The 18,607-nt window shown below is 40.1% G+C and overlaps 1 protein-coding gene across 1 annotated transcript in view; it reads left to right on the top strand.

Annotated features, from left to right (window-relative positions):
- The window catches only part of LOC138304104 (arf-GAP with SH3 domain, ANK repeat and PH domain-containing protein 1-like), a 1,221,419-nt gene that overhangs the window by 510,768 nt on the left and 692,044 nt on the right, over nucleotides 1-18,607 (top strand). The window lies entirely within an intron of this gene.

Below are 18,607 nucleotides of genomic sequence, written 5' to 3'. Positions count from 1 at the left end.
AACTTGGGTCTCTATTGAATTCAAGTTTGAATGCAATCTGCTCTGGGTGTCACAAATTGTATGAAGTGCTAGCTTACATTGGTACTGATTGACAGAATTGCCCTGAGGTAGATGGTGGTGCTTTCTAAAATATATTGGACTGCTGGGACATGCGTATCAAAATCTATGCCTCGTTTGGCATTGCAGATATGATCCTGTCTATGTTAATGTGGGGATCTGGCAGTTATAAAATTGTGCAGCTCCGTTTCCTGGCTCACTGGTTAATAAGCAACATCTTTCCGGTAAGGGAGCTGCTCCTTAAGCAGCTGCACCCAGATTTCGTGGATCATTTAATATCGACTTCTAAACCAGGTACAAAGACTATACAAAAGATGCTTACGGTGGTTAGGAGGTGCTGGGGTGGGATGCTGACACACCTAGGGTAGATTGCTGAACCAGAAAAACTGGGGGATGACAATGGGCAAACCACAAATGATGGCGCAATGCACGCAATGTTCCCAAAATGACCAGGTAACGGGGCTGTCTGACTCCACAACATATGATTGCTAAAGGGGTCCTACAACAATTGCAGAAGTATTAAGAACAAATTATCTATTGGCCCAGATAAGAACTGACTGGTGAGCAATGGAGTTTGTATGTAGGTTATGCTAAGCTCATCTGTTATCTTGAACTACAGTACAATCACATCTACAGAACTTGAGATCCTTGTGATACTGATTAGAGTGAGCAAAATCACACCTTAAACAAGTCTCAAATATTCACATATTGATTTTTCTGGACATAGCTAACAGATACATTAATAGAAATGGCTGTATGCCGATGAACAACACCAGTGTGTGGTTACTCGGTTTGTGGTCCCAAGGGGCAGCTCTGCAATGCACAAAAAGGAAATCTATGTCTAGAAAGTCAATGAAAGGGCCTTCACATACTCGCTAGTTAAAAAATCATTTCAGATGGTAAACAGACAAGCCTTGCTCATATGCGATGTAAGAATTAAACGGGAATAAAAAACATTAGTTGAGAAACCGTGTCAGAATATTCTGATGAGCATGATTATGCTGATGGTATTTAAAGGGCACGTTAGCGCCAGTATCTCATGGTGCTGAGCACTGAGAGGACATTGGAAAGAATATGAAGCAAAGAGACACGTCTTTAAAGTGGCCAGTAGTTGTTTGCTGGGCCCCAGTCATATAGGGACAGACGTAGCAAAGGTTTTAAACGTCGCAAACAGCGAATTTCACTGTTTGCGATGTGCAAAACCCACACTGCGATGCCCAATTCCCGTTTTGCAAGTCGGTAACCTGTTTACCGACTTGCAAAATGGGACTGCGAGTCGCAAATAGAAAGGGGTGTTCCCCTTCCTATTTGCGAGTTGAAGCGCAATGCTCAATTGCTTTGTGACCGCGAACTCGGTCGCAAAGCAATCGCAGTTACCACAAGTGTCGCACTGATGGTAACCCATTCACAAAAGGGAAGGGGTCCCCATGGGACCCCTTCCCCTTTGTGAATGGCCTGGAAAACATTTTTTCAGAGCAGGCAGTGGGCCTATGGACCACTGCCTGCTCTGAAAAAATGAAACTGAAACATTTAATTTTTACATTTTGTAATGCATCTCGTTTTCCTTTAAGGAAAACGTGCTGCATTACAGAAAAAAAATGGCTTTATTTAAAAGCAGTCACAGACTGTGAGTGCTGCGAGTCGCAAGGGGGTCGCAAATTGCAACCCACCACATTAATATTAAGGAGGTGGGCCTTTGCGACCCCCCTTGCAAGTCGCAGATGGTGTGAGGGACACCACCCTGCATCCTGAATTGTGACTCGCAAATTGCAAGTCACTCTGACTCGCAATTTGCGAGTCGCAATTCAGGACATACCTACATCTGGCCCATATTTCTTTATGGGTGATTTCACAGCTGCATAGTCTAATTAAAGAACCTTGTTCCCCTAGCTGCAGCAGGCTGGAAACTCAGAGGATCGTACTGGGTCCCATGTTGCGTGCTGTATTGTTTTAGGGGCTATTTCGCTCTGATCCAACGCCACGAGGAGTCATAGTGTCTTCTACAGTCATGACTTATCACTCCCCTGTGTCCCATGTCTGCCCAGAGTGAATGACTGACACCCCCTTTATTTATCTTAAGTATGTTGCATGGCAATGGTAACTAGTTTCCTTTAATTGTTTAGTTCTCTGGTTATGTTTTACAGCTCAATAAAGATCATTACAGCTGCAATGGGACATTTCTATCAAAATACTATTATGTATAGACCAACACTATCGGAGTATTTTCTCAGAATGCATACATTTTTAAGCGTGATCTCTTACTTACGTCAACATATATTTATGGTTACTGGCTTTCAGGGCTGTGATGGTCTGCACCTTTCCTCACAGTTTGGCAAACAAACCTAAGTAGGTCTTTCCTTGATGGTACAAAGGAGTCTGATATGTACATACTACGCATTTTACACATGCGCACAAAGCTACTATAGCAGTAATATACAGCTGTGGCAAATTAAGAAGTGTTCCTTTGGAACACTGATGCCTGCAAACCATTCAAAGCAAATACCACAGAAGAAAGTGATTGTAAATCAGACTGTTAAATTAGGATGATATTGCTTGGCTACTGAAACACCTTCCTTTCTTAATAGGCTGAAATAAATAACAGCACTATGTGGACTGGTCATTTAGCACTTAATGTAAACACCCATCTATGTTCTTTCTCAGCATTTTGTTTTGGGTGTAAACAAAGGGCAGAGGTCTTCATTTTGCCTCAACGCTTGCTTTCTTCTGTTCAAACTGAATACAACCCCTCACTCTAGGACGGTCACATTAGCCATAAGGTTTTATATTTTTACATATCTGTCTCGCATTTTAACATAGAGTGCTAGTAGTGGGTAGGAAAGTAGAGGACATGGTGCTCTGTTTAATCAGAAAGGTTCAGTTGAAATGCTATTGGTCAGTTCCAGAAAATGAAGAAACAAAATGCTGGGAAATACATGATGTGTTCCCCTCCTCTGCAAGAATCAACCGTGGTGGCTTGTGTGCACCAGTTAGTGTGTTTCTGCCTGTTGGGTTGATTGAAATGTTAAATTGTTATATTTCATGTCTAGTTTAACAATCCCGTATTTATTACTCCATATATCAAAGTGGTACTTCCCCTTCAGTGTAGTAAACATGGAATATTCTGACAGTTGTATTGCAGACTGCCTTAGAATGTTGAGAAGGTTCTATTCTGTGAGGGACTAGTTTATGCGATAGTTGTGGAGAGTGAAGACATGAATAAAAGTTGAGTTCTACATTCCCTGTTTCTGTCATGATTACAACACTGGTGATGAGTTGGTCTGCGTAGGATTTTTCCCTTCCGTGTTCTCCACAAGTCTATCAGAAGCTACGTCTTCGGGATTACCGAACTCCAGTTCTGACCTTAATTCCATGTACATAAATACATGGACACAGATACTGTTTACACTATTTAAAAGTAGTTTAGTGGTACATACAACATAACAGATACCATGAATTGCCTTGTTTCAATGCTACCTTTCTATTGTGGATCTGCTGGCTACATATACTTCACAGTTTCCCTAAAATTCTCCCTATCATCATTGTGCCTCTGACTCACTTAATCTGTGTAGTCAACATTGGGGGATATAGAGGAGGCTGGCCTTACCTTGACTGTTCACTCTTCAATGTACTAAGGGTCATGTAGCACTGTCTCGGAGCACTGAGGTGTTTGCAGCCATTCGTCCTCTGCGCTCATCCTGTCTTGGGAAGGTTTCCATGTTTGCACAACCTTCCTTCTGTCATCACTGAAGCTTTGGGAGTGATAATTACATCAGAAACACGCTCTCTAAGTGCTCTCCCTTCTGTGATATGAGCACTCCAGCTGTTGCAGTCCACCAATACTTCAGTGAACCAAAGCCAAGTTACGATTCTCCTCCCCTTTTGCGAACTCATCTGAGGCCGGCCCCCCTTGGGCGTGTTCTGCCTTGATCTCCTTGTATCTGGAGCGCATCCCGACTTAGATCGGCACTCACAGAGTTCTGATGAGGGTAGCCCCTCCCTTGGGCGGGTTCTGCTCTATCTTCCCTGTAACCAGAGTGCGTCTGCCCCTGTCACAGTGATACGCTCATAATTCTTTTCTGTATGCCACAAATTCTCAGTGGCACACCCACCTTTTTAAGTTTCATCTCCTTTAACTCCTTTGTGTCAAAAACATTGCATGTCCCAAGTTCAACATTACTAAAATGGTGACATGCACATCTACATGTTTTCAGCGTGCCACAGTTTCACAGTGATATGCACATCTTTAATTGATTTAACTCCTGTGGTCTCATTTGGTTTGAGACTTTTGTGTCCCTTCACTTTCACATCGGTGACATGACCACCTTCTGTAAATTATTACATGTACTGCCTTCCTCTATAAAAATCTACTAGACCAAATTAATTAGGAAGTGTAGTTTCTAATACTGGCATCACGTTCAGTTTATGTTAAATTACAGTTTGCCATGTTTCCTTCAATTCAATATACATGTCAAATGATTACCACCAATCTATGTAAAGAGTGTAAGAAAAATTGATCTGTATTAGAGACGCATGCAATTGTATTTGTAAGGTGTATCAATTTTACATTCATTCTTTCATTTATACTGCCACTATATGACTGCTAATAGTAAACCTTCACTGATACATTTACCCTGCAATTTTATATTTTCATTATATCTAAAGATTGTGGGATTAAACTTTGACATTTAATTAGCCTAACTAAATTAACACAATACCTTTTTGTACAAATGCCACCTACATTTATCAATAGCAGAAATATCTTGAGCATAATAAATATATATTGGTCATAGTCAATTTTATTTTTCTTCAGGTAATGTGCATTATGTACCTACACTTTGAGCATAATGACAGATTAAACCATATCACAACTAATTCCATTTTTGAATGAAAGTGGTGAACCCAATATACCATGGGAGTATTGGGTGAATATTTTTGAATCATGCTTAATAATTATAGGAGAAGAGAAAATTGGTTCTGTAAGAAAACAACATGTTTTACCGCACAATTTGGGCATGCACAGCAGAAAAATATTTGAAACTCTTCCTGAACTAGAGTTACCTCATGATGAGGAGGATATAACTTTTACAAAATTTAAAACATCATTTTTCCGACAAAGTAAATATTGTTCTACGTCATAAATATTTCTGTCGTACACAAGGGAAACAAGAAAACGTAACAAACTATGTTCCTGCCCTCAGAGGTTTACATAAATTGTGCTATTTTGATGATTTAAATGATTGTCTTATAAGGGACAAACTTGTTTGTTTTACCAATAACCATAGAATACAAGAGAAGCTACTACAGAAACAACCTGATTTAGACGAAGCTATAGAAATAGCCAAATCTATAGAACATACTGCAATTTGCTTAAGAGATTAGAACCCCTACTACTATTAAACAAGTACCATCAATAAATGTAGAAATTTCTGAACCTGAGGTTTACAAAATAAAAAACACTAATAGTCAACACCAAAGAAACAAACCTGAGAATAACATTTTAAAGTGTTACCTTTCTGGTAGTAGCAACCACTTAGCCAATTCTATCAATTGTCAAGCGAGATTGGCTATGTGTAGAAAATGTAATGAGAAAGGACACTTTACTGGGGTGTGTAGAGATATGTCTAAAGTGAATAAATGTCATTAAATAAATCACATGACGAAGGTTCACAAATTTGTAAGGAAAGTAATTTTTCAAGTCAAGGAAGATGAAGCGGTTAACTAAATCAAATACCCAGAGTGCAGCTTCTTTATTGACAGTAGGCCAGTTAAAATGTATGCTGAATCATGTTCCCCTTTTACACTTAATAATATTTCTAACTTCAACAAAATATCAGACAACAGCATTAATTTACATGTTCATGACATTTCACCTAGTGGCTACAATAAGGACCTTATTTTCCTCAAAGGAATGATTGAACATGTATAACTTTCAAGGATCATTCTGCAGTAGGCAAAGTGTATGTAGTGGATGAATCTAGCTTGTTAGGATGGCAGCATCAGAAAGAAATTGGGATTAAATTAGATCCTAACAACCCAGAACAAGTTTTAATAATAGACCAATCTTTAACCGGGGTCTTGATTTATGATGAATTTCCAGAAATATTCAATGATAAATTTGGTTTATTAAAAAGTTTTCAACAAAAATTAAACTGAAAATTCATTCTAAGTCTATAGTGCATAAAACGAGACCTATACCCCATCCGATGAAAGAACTATTGATTGGTTGGCTCCCATTGTTATAGTGAAGAAAAAACATTGAGAGGGCATCAGATTGGGTGTGGATGGATTTATGCGATCTTAATAAAAAACATATAGATTAAGAGGCACCCTTTATCTCTCATTCATGAGATGTTAAGCACGATGGGGGATGCTACATCCTTCTCTGTCTTAGACCTATCTAATACAAATCACTAGGTGGAGTTCCACCCTGAGTCCAGATGGTTGACTGCTTTTACTACGCTTATGTTCTGCAGCATGCCTTTTGGACTGTCATCTGCTGAAGCAGTCTTCAAAAGATTATGCAGCACCTATTGGAAAGGCTATCCTAAAAGCTATGTTTTCAAGATGATGTACTAATATATGGAGCCACAATTAAGGAGCATAACAAAAACCTAAGAATAGTACTACATAAATTAAAAGAAGCAGGACTCACATTCAGAAAGGAAAAATGTCAAATTGCCGCAAGTGCAGATGAATACCTCAGACTCACCATATCCAAAGAGGTATTTAAACCCAAAATGTGCTTGTCAGAAGCGTTAAAAAAAACAAATGCTTCAAAGAACAAAGAGAAACCAAAATCCTTTTTGGGGCTGTCTGAATTCATGGCTAAATATGTTAAGAACTTCTCTGATCTTACATGCAATCTTAGGGATGCACTTAAGACCCATGCCTAGTACAAGTGGACCCATGAACACCAATCATTTTTTTTAAATAGCAAAAAAAGCTATAGTATCTGCTACATATTTGTATAATTTTGAACCAAACAGAAAAACAATTCTAACTACCGATGCTAACACTAAAGGTTTAGGTGCAACTTCATCCCAAATCATTGCAGGCAAGGAAAGTATTATTGCTTTGCATTACGTACCCTCACAAAATTTAAAATGAATTTTTCGTTTTAGAGAAAGAAGCTCTAACATGCTTCTGGGCTTTGAAGCATTTTACATTTTATTTGTGAGGTATACACTTTGATACACGTACAGATCATAACATTCTTGTTTTCATGCTTATTACCAAAGGGTCATCTAATAGCAGTTGCGGCTGGTGTCGGGGCAAATTGGTGGCGTGGGGTCCAAAAAAACAGCAACAAAAAAACTTACCTGAATGCCCACTGCATCGCTGCTCTTCTGGCTCCACTGCAGGCACAGGCTCCCAGACTTCCCCACGGCCAATCCTAATGCTGCTCTCATGCTTCTGACAGCATGACAGCAGCATCAGGATTGGTCTGATTGCCCTCAATTTGGGCTCCAAGACAAACTGGAAGCCTATGCCTGCTGTTTCCAACCCGGCAATGCCACTCAGGTTGGAGACATGTCAGTGCGCATGTAGGTTTGGCCGACCTATGATGGCTGGCCAAACCCACATGCACACTGACAACAGTGCAACTACCACTCTCCGTTGTGCCTGTCATCCCCATGACCCCACCCAGTAGACTTTAGGCTATGGAGAAAAAAAAAAGAACAATAATAAACATGCTTTATTTTTCAAGTGTTGCAGGTGCTGCTGCTGGCAGGGGAGGCCGACTCTCCTCTGCCATAGCGGAGGAGCCACCACTGTCTAATAGCACTCCCCATGTAGCCAGATGGTACTGGATTAGAAAGTTTTTGTTTCACTGTGGAAGATGTCCCAGGTAATCAAAACAAACCTGCTGATTACTTATCAAATGCACCTTTAGGCAAGGAAGAAGAATATGAAACTTTAGAATTCCCAATACTGGAAATCAACTCCCCTGTCATAAATAAGAAAGAATGGATTAACAGTATGATGAGTGATGTATCAAACCAAAAACATGTATATTACAGGGTTGACCAAAAACAGAAGTGAATTAATGATGATATAAAAGATGTTTGGGAAATCAGGCACCAACTCCTTATTGAGGTGATTATACACTCGGGAGTGAAACATCTTACCCCCTACAGATTTAAGGGATACAAGCATAGCTCTTGCACATGAAGGAGCTTTACCATGTCTAGACTTGGAAAATGCTATTGCTTCCCCAATATGGACTCCTTGGTTGAAATACAAGTCAAGGGCTGCATTATGTGCAAAAAAAGTAACAAATCTAAGGTAATCCACAAGGCACCTATCTCTCCAGTATCTATACTCAATAAACCATGGGAGAAGCTAGCCTTAGATATAATTGACCCAAGTAACCACACTAGTGTCACAAAACAGTTTGCATTGGTTGATTACCATTCCAACTGGGTAGTTTCCAAAATTGGCCCACCAAATCACTACAGTGGCCCTTATAGATTTTTTTAAAAGACACTTATCACAGAAGGATTACCATCAATTGTTGTTACTGACAATTGAGTACAAATTTACATCATCAGCTATGACAGAATTTCAAGGCAATTAAAAATTATCCATCAAAGAACAGCTTTATATAGCCCCTATGTGAATGGTCTAATAGAGAGAATCAATAGAATGACTAAAGGATTCCCATTTAAAAAAATCAAGCACTTTAGTGTTTTGGGAATTTTATTTGATGCAACCCTTTCCTGGGACTGTTTGCTTTCTCAGAGGTCACAAACAATAGAGGTGGGGGTGTGGAATGTTGTTTAGGTTTACAAACAAATTAGGCCATAAACCCCCAAAAGAATTGATCCAGTTATATCAAAGCAAATGTCTTTCTGCAGGTATATATGGTGGAAGAGTATGGGGCTACATGTCACCCAAGTTACTCCAGGTAATAGAAAATAGGTTCCTGAGAAGACGTTTGGGGGTCCCCGGAGCCATTTCAAGTTTTCTTTCTCATTGTGACGTGGGACTGAGTTTCCTGGAAGATTAGGTGGGCCCTGGCGCTCCTTTTGTTATGAGTTGAGGTTTGGTCCTCCCCAGAGCTGAATTTTTTGCGTAAGAAGACTGTCTTAAACAAAGAAAACACTTAGCTATCCCATGGATTTCTTATGTGAATCACACACTACAGGACATAAGTCTGAGCCAGTTTTTGAAATCACTCAGAAAGGCACATGTTAAGGAAGGGTATCTGGCCCATATGGATAGATTGAGAATGGTAAAAATGGCTGATATGTCTTCAGTGCAATTGGACATACCAATTTCGACAAGTATTGGTATGAAGCACTAATTGATATAGATAAATGGTTCAGAAAATAGTTTTTAATTAACGCAGCTTAGAGCCAATACAGTTCTTTTTGTGGGTCCTTTTCCAGTTGTGAGGTCATGTTTTTTGTCATTGTCCTGTTGCCTGCATGAGTGGGGTCTCTGAGCAGTCCACTATGTACTTTATGCTGTTTTGTACATTGTACTCTGTTTTTAGAAAAAGGTTTTTATGCCCTATTTTAGAGGGAACTGCTGTGTAACATGTCATGAGGGTTTTACGATTATACAGTGTTTGGAGTCTCTAAAAATATGTATCACAGTTTTGAAATTCATTGTCAGGCACAGAGACTAAGGAGGAAGTATGCCTCATGATTTACAGTAGTGGATTGATTAATCCATTGCTATATTTAATTTCAAAATGTTTTATGATATTGATGTGATTTTAGCTGTTTTTAATATTGTGCTTTTATGATGATTCACAAGGTCAAATTAAGTTTATTGATATGTGTAGGAGGCTGGCATAGTTTGTAGTGGGTACCTAACGTACTTACACCAGGTCCTGTTATCCCTTATTAGTGAAATGTGGTCAGTGTCTAGAAGCCAGGCTCTCTAGGGGTAGTGTATATGAGCAGCCAAGGCCTAACTAGGAGACATGCAAAGCTCATGCAATACCACTGTAGTCACACAGTACTCACACACATGAAGGAAAATACTTTGTGTTACAAAAATAAAGGTACTTTATTTTGGTTACAGAAATGCCAAAAATACCTTAGAGACCATACTCCCTTAGAAGGTAAGTAACATGCACAATATATACACTAGAACGCAGAAATAGCTATAAAAACAGTTAGAAAACAGTGCAAATAGTGAAACTCACAATAGTTAGAAATGGGCCTGGGGGAACACAAACCATATACTAAAACAGTTGAATGTGAATGTCGGTTTCCCACCTTCGGAAGTGTAGTGTGTAGAGGGGTGCTGAAAGTGTAAGAAAACACAAAAGGTAAGTAATAGAGCCCATCCCAGAGCCCAGGAAGAAGGAGTAAATCACAGTAACTTTCCAAGCAGCACTCACAGGGACACATGATAGAAGATTCTGCAAGAACCAGAAGAGACTGCAGGACACCAATGATGGATTCCTTGACCTGAAGACCTGTGGAAATAGAGGGCCAAGTCCAAGAAGCACTGAAGAGTCCTGGGAGAACAGGATCCCCTGCTAACCCGGATGAAGGTGCAAAAGAAGAATCACGGGTGAAGAACAGTCAGTAGTGCACCCAAGAAGATGGATGCGGGTTCCTGGTTGGTGCAGATGATATCCTATGCCGTTTGGATGATTGCAGTCCAGTTTGCGTTGCTGGATTCCGTCAACAAGCTTTGGCACATGCAAAGCTTGTGGTTAGCAGAAAATGGCGCTGCCCGTGATCAGGAGGGACCTGGTGGCCTCTACCTAGGAGGGAGAGACAGAGGGGGCTCTCAGCAATTCAGAGAGCCCTCAGAAGACCAGGCAGCACAAACAGGAGTCCCACAGCAAGGGGACAAAGAAGGTTCAAAAGGAGGCCCTTGCAGTATTACACAAAGGGATCCTATGTCGCGGGAGAACCACCCAGGAGGTTGTGCATCACAGGAAGGAGTGCTGGGGGCTGGAGCTGCATAGTGCATGAAGAACTTCATGGAAGGATGCCAACAAGCCTTGGCAGCTGCAAAACACATGGTGCACGGGGGTACTGTCTTGCGTGGGGAGGCAAGCTCTTACTTCCACCAACATTGGACAGCTGGACTTCAGGACCATCGGGACCACTTCAGTCCACCATCTGTGTTGCTGGGTCCCTGCACTTCTTCAGGAGAGGGGACCCAAGCCACCGGTCGCCGCTGAGGAGGGGTGCCTGCTGAAGCAGGGAAGTGACTCCTTCACTTCAAGGGAGATTCCTTTTTTTCTCTGGTGCAGGCTGAAGACAGGCTGTACTCTGAGGATGCACAACCAGGAAACAGTTGCAGTTGCTGGCAGAAGCTGAAGCTACAATGTTGTAGAAGTCACCTTTGCTTTTTTGTTGCAGTTGTAGAGTTCCTGGAGGATGCAGATGCAGTTTCTTTGGTAAGAAGGTGGAGTAAATGATGCAGAGGATTCCTGATGTAGTCTTGCAATCGGAATCTGAGGAAACACCCAGGAGAGAGACCCTAAATAGCCCTGAAAGGGGGATTGGTCAGCAAACTGTTAAGCACTTTTCAGTGGAGGGATCTGACATCACCTGCTTGAATTGGCCACTCAGATGCTCCCAGAGTGCCCTTCGAACTTGGAATCCAAGACTCAGACACACTCTGGAGGAGCTCTGAGCACCACCGCTGGGGTGGTGATGGACAGGGGAGTGGTCACTCCCCTTTCCTTTGTCTAGTTTCGTGCCAGAGCAGGGACTGGGGGTCCCTGAACTGGTGTAGACTGGATTATGCAAGGAGGGCACCATCTGTGCCCTTCAAAGCATTTCCAGAGGCTCTGGAAGGCCACCCTCCCATGTCTGTAATACCTATTTCCAAGGAGAGAGGAAATAATATCCCTCTCCCAAAGGGAATCCTTTGTTCTGCCTTCCTCGACCTGAGCTGCTTTAGCAATAGGAGGGCAGAAACCTGTCTGTGAGGTGGCAGCAGCTGGGGCTGCTTGGAAAACCTCAGATGGCTGTAATGGCAGTACTGGGGTCCTCTAAGGAGCCCCCAGAGTGCATGGAATCATACAACCAATTCTTGCAAAAGCCTTGGGGTATGATTCCAACATGTTTGATAACAAACATGGCTTATTCAGAGCTACCATTGTGAAGCTGTACATAGGTAGTGACCTATGTATAGTGCACACGTAAAATGGCGTCCCCACGCTCACAAAGTCCAGGAAAATGGTCCTGGATGCCATGGGGGCACCTCTGCTAGTGCAAGGGTGCCCTCACACACAGGTACTCTACACCCAGCCTTCAGGGTTGGAAGGCGTGGTGCATGGGTGAATTATAACTGATCTGGTGCAGTGTAATGGGCTGGGAAACGGTGCATGCACCGTTTCACACAGACTGCAATGGCAGTCCTGTAGAAACCTTTGCATGCTCTCCCTATGGGTGGCAAAAGAAATACTGCAGCCTAGGGATCCCCTGGAACCCCAATGCCCTTGGTACTTAGGTACCATATACTAGGGGCTTATAAGGGGTGACCAGTATGTCAATTTGGGCTGAAATACTGGGTCACCAGTATGCAGTGACAAAATGTAGATGAGAGACCATAAGCACTGGGGTCCTGGTTATCAGGATCCCAGTGACACATTCAAACACACTGACATCAGGCAGAAATTGGAGGTACCATGCCAAAGAGAGGGTACCTTCCTACAATATGAGAAAATAATGCATTCAACTTGCAAGCATAAACCCTCTAAGTGTTGAAAAAGCAATATGGGACATGCGTTGGCCATAATACACCACCCCCAATTCTGTTACAATAAAAAACTTATAATCTAAACGAGTTGGAAGCAACAATTAAAACCCTTGAATTCTGATCTTAATCATAGTGAACTATGCAGTGTTCACTGAATAAAAAAATTCAAGTATGACTACAAAATTATTTTGAGCAATAGGGCATACAAATGAAGTGCCACCAAAAAAGCAACATTTTGTTAAAAAATAAAGGTGGGGAGCTGTCTTGCAACCCGTCTAAAATACAATAACATAACCACAATCTCATCTATAAAGACAATTGAGGGGAATACCAAACATTGCTAAAAGAATTTCTAGAGGCTTTCAAATTTTTCTTCGAAGATCTTCCTAGTCCTAAAAAAGATATTGACCTAAAACTATGCAGGGCATATCCAGATAGCCTTCGCCTTCCCACAATATACACATCGGCAAAAATCAATTTAACCAAAAGTATAACTCAGAGTTAAATAATCAAAGCCACCCATATCCTTAAAACCAGGAAAGCGCTGGGCTTTGGTGGCCTTTCAGCCAAATTCCACAAATCATGTACACAAAGCCTTATTAATCCAGTTCACATGCTTTTCTAACACTTTGTCAAATCACAAACTATTTAGGGCTCTGCCACTAAGATCAATAGTGTCATCCTACCTAAAAAGAGTGAGGACCACCTTGAAATTTAAAACCATTGATCCTTCTCACTAATAAACATTGACTGTAAAATCTATGCAAAAACCGTTAGCTTCTCGCTACAAAATGGTACTATGCATAATCCTACACCCAACACTATCAGGATTGCATGAAGGTAGATTTGTTGGCGATAATGTCACACTATTCTGCCGTATCCTTGGTAAAGCTAGAACACTAAACTCACAGAATGTCGCAATCACACAATACACAAAAAGTCTTTAATAACGTTTCTTGGACATTACATTGTTAAGGGCCATCCTCATTAAGTTTAACTTCGATCAAGGTTTCTGTAGCATGATCTTGGCTCTTCACTCAAATCCAAAAGCCAGTGTATATATAAATGGTGCCATCTCAAACTTAATCATTTTGAAACAGGGAATGCACAAGGTTGCCCACTCCCTTCACTTTTATTCCTCTTAACAATAGAACCCTTACTAGAAACTATTAGAAGCAAATGCTAAATAAAAGGGATTCCCTTCCCTTCTAGGACCCAAAAAGCTGTTGCTTACACTGACGACATGCTATTGTTTAATGACGATGCAGAGATAGCACTACCATGCATAATAAAAGAAGTCTCTAGATTTGGAAAGGTTTTGAGTAATTCTCTTAACTATAAAATGGCAGGTTCCCCTCTATATATCCACTGCACACCTTCATTTTCACAACACCTAGGGTTAAATGACAAAAATCAGCTTTTAGAAAAGATCTGAATGGGTCTAGCTAAATCAACAAAAATAATACCCTTGCTAAAGTTAAAGAACTTTCATCACATTTGTCCCCAAGAATGTATAACTTGGTGAGATAGAGTGTAGACAATAAAAATAATGGTAGCCCCAATAATAAACTTCACTGCCAGCATGCTCCCAATAGTCTTTACAAGAGGCTTTTTAGGATCGTAGACAATATTGTGTCAGAATTCATTTGAAAAAACAATAAGCCTGCATTATCCATCAATAAACTAGATAACAAAGGAGGCATTAAACATCCAGTCTTTACTAGTTATCAAACAGCCTATTTCATGTATCATGGATCCTGGTGGCTAATGACACCAGCATGTTGCAGTCTGTTATCGTTACTAATAGAAACTGACTGACTGACCACCCCCTTACATGCCTTGCAAAGTCAGAAATCTAAACATTTCCCGTTCAGAAGATATCATTTTTAATACTTTGGATACTCTCTGTTTAATTGTCAAAAAATAGATAAACACCTTCCCAAATCACTGGTAGCCTCACTCTGGCGTAACAATACAGTGGAGATAGATGACCTCTCTGTCTCTGAGGAAGACTGGGCGGTCAAGGGTATCAATGTATTTATTCCATACTTAGGCCCCAAGATTATTTTAAAATCTTTAAAGAATTGCAAGAAAAATTTAACCTTCCTAATTTGGACTTTTATACGTTCCTAAACTGAAAGTGGTCTTGCAACTGATCAAGCGCCCCCACCCTGCTACCGATCTTCTCAACTTTCCTACAAAACCAGATCAATTGGCCATGTTGCATCAAAAATCTATATCCTGGTAACTCCATCCAAGCTCCATCTCACCAGTAAAGTGACCAGCTTCTGGAATACCCCCCAGCCTGTGCAATCAAGTCACCCCATGCCGCCTTCAGCCTGGTCTCAAAAACTAAACTCATCTTATATGGGGAAAAATTACTTCTGCGTTGGCACAAACATGGCTTTGGACAATTCATAATTCATACTGGGACACAGATAAACTACTTAAATTAAGCCTCAGATATTCCAATCTGTGTTGGAACTGCAACATAGATATAGGAGACTTACACAATATGCTATTCAATTTTTAGTAAGTACTTCCGCTTTGGCTTAATAGACAAGCATCCACACAAAAACATATTTGACATACAGTTTACCATTAATGCCAATACTGTTCTCCTAGTAAAACTTGCTCAGAAAACCTTCCCTACCTTAGCCACAGATCTTATTCTGTTAGATCTATTACCAGTGATGAGCACAAAGCTAGCACTCACTGAACGGAAGAGCACCTAAAAACATATCATTTCATAATTGGTGGGACTGCCTTTGCTTCCCTAGTCACGCTCATAATGTTTCAGAAATCACATTCTCTACGTCCGTCCAGGAAACTATGGCACACCATCGACCTCCTCCTCCATTAATGCTAGTCGCCTGGAGATGTTATGATGCACCTTCACACGTCGTATACCAACCCCTGAACGATTAACCAAATTCATTCTGCTTGAGCTTACTAATGTCAACTACAGATAGCGCGTCCAGTCTTTATAAATTTCTTATACTTAGACACGCCGGAGGTCGGTGAACCTTTTAACCGAGTTGGGTTCTCCTCATCCAAGAACAGTCGGATCACTTGAATCAATAACCATTATAATCAATACCCAATACTTAATTAATAGATCAAACAACGCCTTACGAATCAATAACAATCAGTATTTTGACACACCATGACCTTTCAGTCATGAATAACCACACCAGTTTATTAAAAGTTTATGAATTTATTTCCCTACATTAACAAAGCTAGCACAATATAGGTGAGTCTCAAAATCAAATGATATACGTATACGAACATTACTAGCTGTCCATAGCGACGGAAGAAACACAATGTACGCAAAATCTGGATTATAAGGCACTCGGTTATAGAAATGCAAATCACTAATATGCTGACCGATGTATGCAATTAGTCAAATTCAGTTGCTTATAACAAGATTTCAATTTAGCATGGTGCATCGAATGAATACCTCAACTAACCTCTAATTAGCATTGGCATGTGGGGCTTCATTCAAAACGAATTTAGTCAACATGAATTTTGAAAACTTCTAGCTTGGGCCCTGTGAAAATGAGCAGTTGGTACCTAAGAAGGAAAACACAATGCATAATACAATTATCCTTTTATAATTACCAAATTCAATCAGCATTCAAGGAAAAGTCTTCATCCTTCAGGTACCGGTTCAATCAGCATGGGGCAGACTTCAAAGGGGCAAAGTTAAAGCAAGTTTCCTTGCGGCAGCAAGGAAGTTGGGGCAAAAGTTATTGCATGGACAAGACAGGGCAAAATTAATTCTTAAAGTCTCTTTCTCTAGGACAGAGAAAAGGCATCAAAGTGTCATTTAAAATGGCGTCTTGAATCTGGCTTCAAAATGGCATCAAAGAAAATGGCTGACTTCTCTTTGTCTGGTCGGTTTAAGTAGGAAAACGTTCCAAATTCTTCAGGGTGTTCCATTGGAGGGTTCATAGGGTGGCTTCCTTTTGACCAATGAATAGTGTCTTTCTCTTAGTACTCATTTATGCATAAGGTGTCCTTGGAGCCTTGGAACACAAGTTGCAACAAAGTTTGCCAATTATTTCTATATCAGAGTCTTTATTGTCTGCACCTGCAGAAACTGACCTTGCTTCAAAGGGGATGAAACTAGCCTAGCACGAAACCTTGAGATAAGTGTATTAGTAATTTCTACTTGAAAAATACAACCTTAAAGTAAAAATACGTTTTTGTTAATACAAGTGAACACCACGCAGTTAGATTTGAGACCAGGCAACTAGGCCAAAGCCTCTGCTAAATTTAAGCTAAGCATAAAGCAGTTTCAACAATAAAATCATAGAATACATTTGCAATTATGACGGATTACTACATTTATCGATTCTTCATGATTAATTAAGCTCGTTTATAATAATGGCGAACTACCTCGTGGGCACAATGTTCCCACATACATTATTTTTCTTTGCTAACATCACACTACCTTATACGATTTTGTTACATGATATATGAATATTTGTTAGTCTTTCTTTTTCTGCTTCATCAATCCCTCCTCTGATGACTAATTATGTCATCACATCAAATCTTCCATCACAAATTTTATTTCATTAAAATTCTGTTTTAGTAATTTGGAACTTCAGTCAATTCCCTCTTCCTTTTTGTTCCCTTTGATTTTTCTCTGTATATGTCTACTATTTTATTTTGTTCTTTTTCTTCTCTTCTCCTTTTTTTCCTTGATTTCAATATTTTAATAGCTTTCCATATTCCCCAAATACCTAATAAGCAGATTAATATTATTACTATTCCTTTTACTATTTTCAATAATAGTCCGTTCCAAATGTTGCTGAGCCAATTTCCCACGGAAGCAAATCCTTTTCCAACCTTTTCCCATACTCCTGATTCTTTCAATTCTTTCAAATCTGCACTCTCGTTAGTTAAATTTGTAAGCATTTTCCTAATTTGCCCACTGTTGTCCGGAATATAAGAACAACAGTGACGTGCACTAAGCATTTTGCAAACGCCGCCATTCTTTGCTAGAAGAATGTCTAAAGCAAGCCGGTTTTGAAGAGTCATTGCTCTTTCTGCAGCAAGTTCAGCATCAATAAGGATCATGGCTCCTGAGAATTTTGTCAACATGTTATCCACAATAGTAGAAAACTTTCGTATTTTGATTGAATTCAGTATGACTCCTACTGAAGGAATCATCGCTCCAAATATATCTCCTACCACACCAGAGGCTGTCTCCCCTTTATGAATGCGATGTGATTCAGACAACTTTGGAAACTTCTTTAAGTCATCCAGTTGATAAATCTTTGGAAATACTATTCCCAAATAACACATCCCATACCATCCTTTAGGAAGACGATAATAGGCGTTAAGTCCACAAATATAATATACCCCTGGAATAGCTGGGTCTTGTCCATTTAGCATGAACGTCCATTTAGCCTGAAACGAAAACGTATGTTTACATTCACTCGTTCCCACAAAGATTTGTCATAATATGATTTAGGTCTACATATGCAAAGTTTGCCTATATGTAATGCATCAAAAGCTAATTGCCCTTGTGTCTTTATTGCGGCAAAGGCATAATTATCTACAGACGTTCTTTTGTGTAATTCCCTTTCTAGTTTTTCCTTTACCATTTTCCTTCTATCTTCAGTGTGATCTAGAAAACTCTTTTCTATGGGTGAAAGTAAGCATGTAAGGTTGTCTCTATGAGCGTGGACTACAGAAAAAGGCAATAGTGGTTCAAAGAAACCTCTAACTAATTTTATATAATAATCTCTTGCTGTTTTACTCAAATATTCAACTATGGGGATAAATGAAAATACGACGTCCTGATTGGAATAGAAGTATTGAATATACTCCTGGTTATAGAATCTGGTTAGTAACA

Source organism: Pleurodeles waltl, chromosome 7 (genome assembly GCF_031143425.1).
Source record: "Pleurodeles waltl isolate 20211129_DDA chromosome 7, aPleWal1.hap1.20221129, whole genome shotgun sequence".
In the NCBI taxonomy this organism is placed as follows: Eukaryota; Metazoa; Chordata; class Amphibia; order Caudata; family Salamandridae; genus Pleurodeles; species Pleurodeles waltl.
Note: the sequence above shows the minus strand (reverse complement) of the source record. Positions and strands in the feature narration are given on the sequence as shown.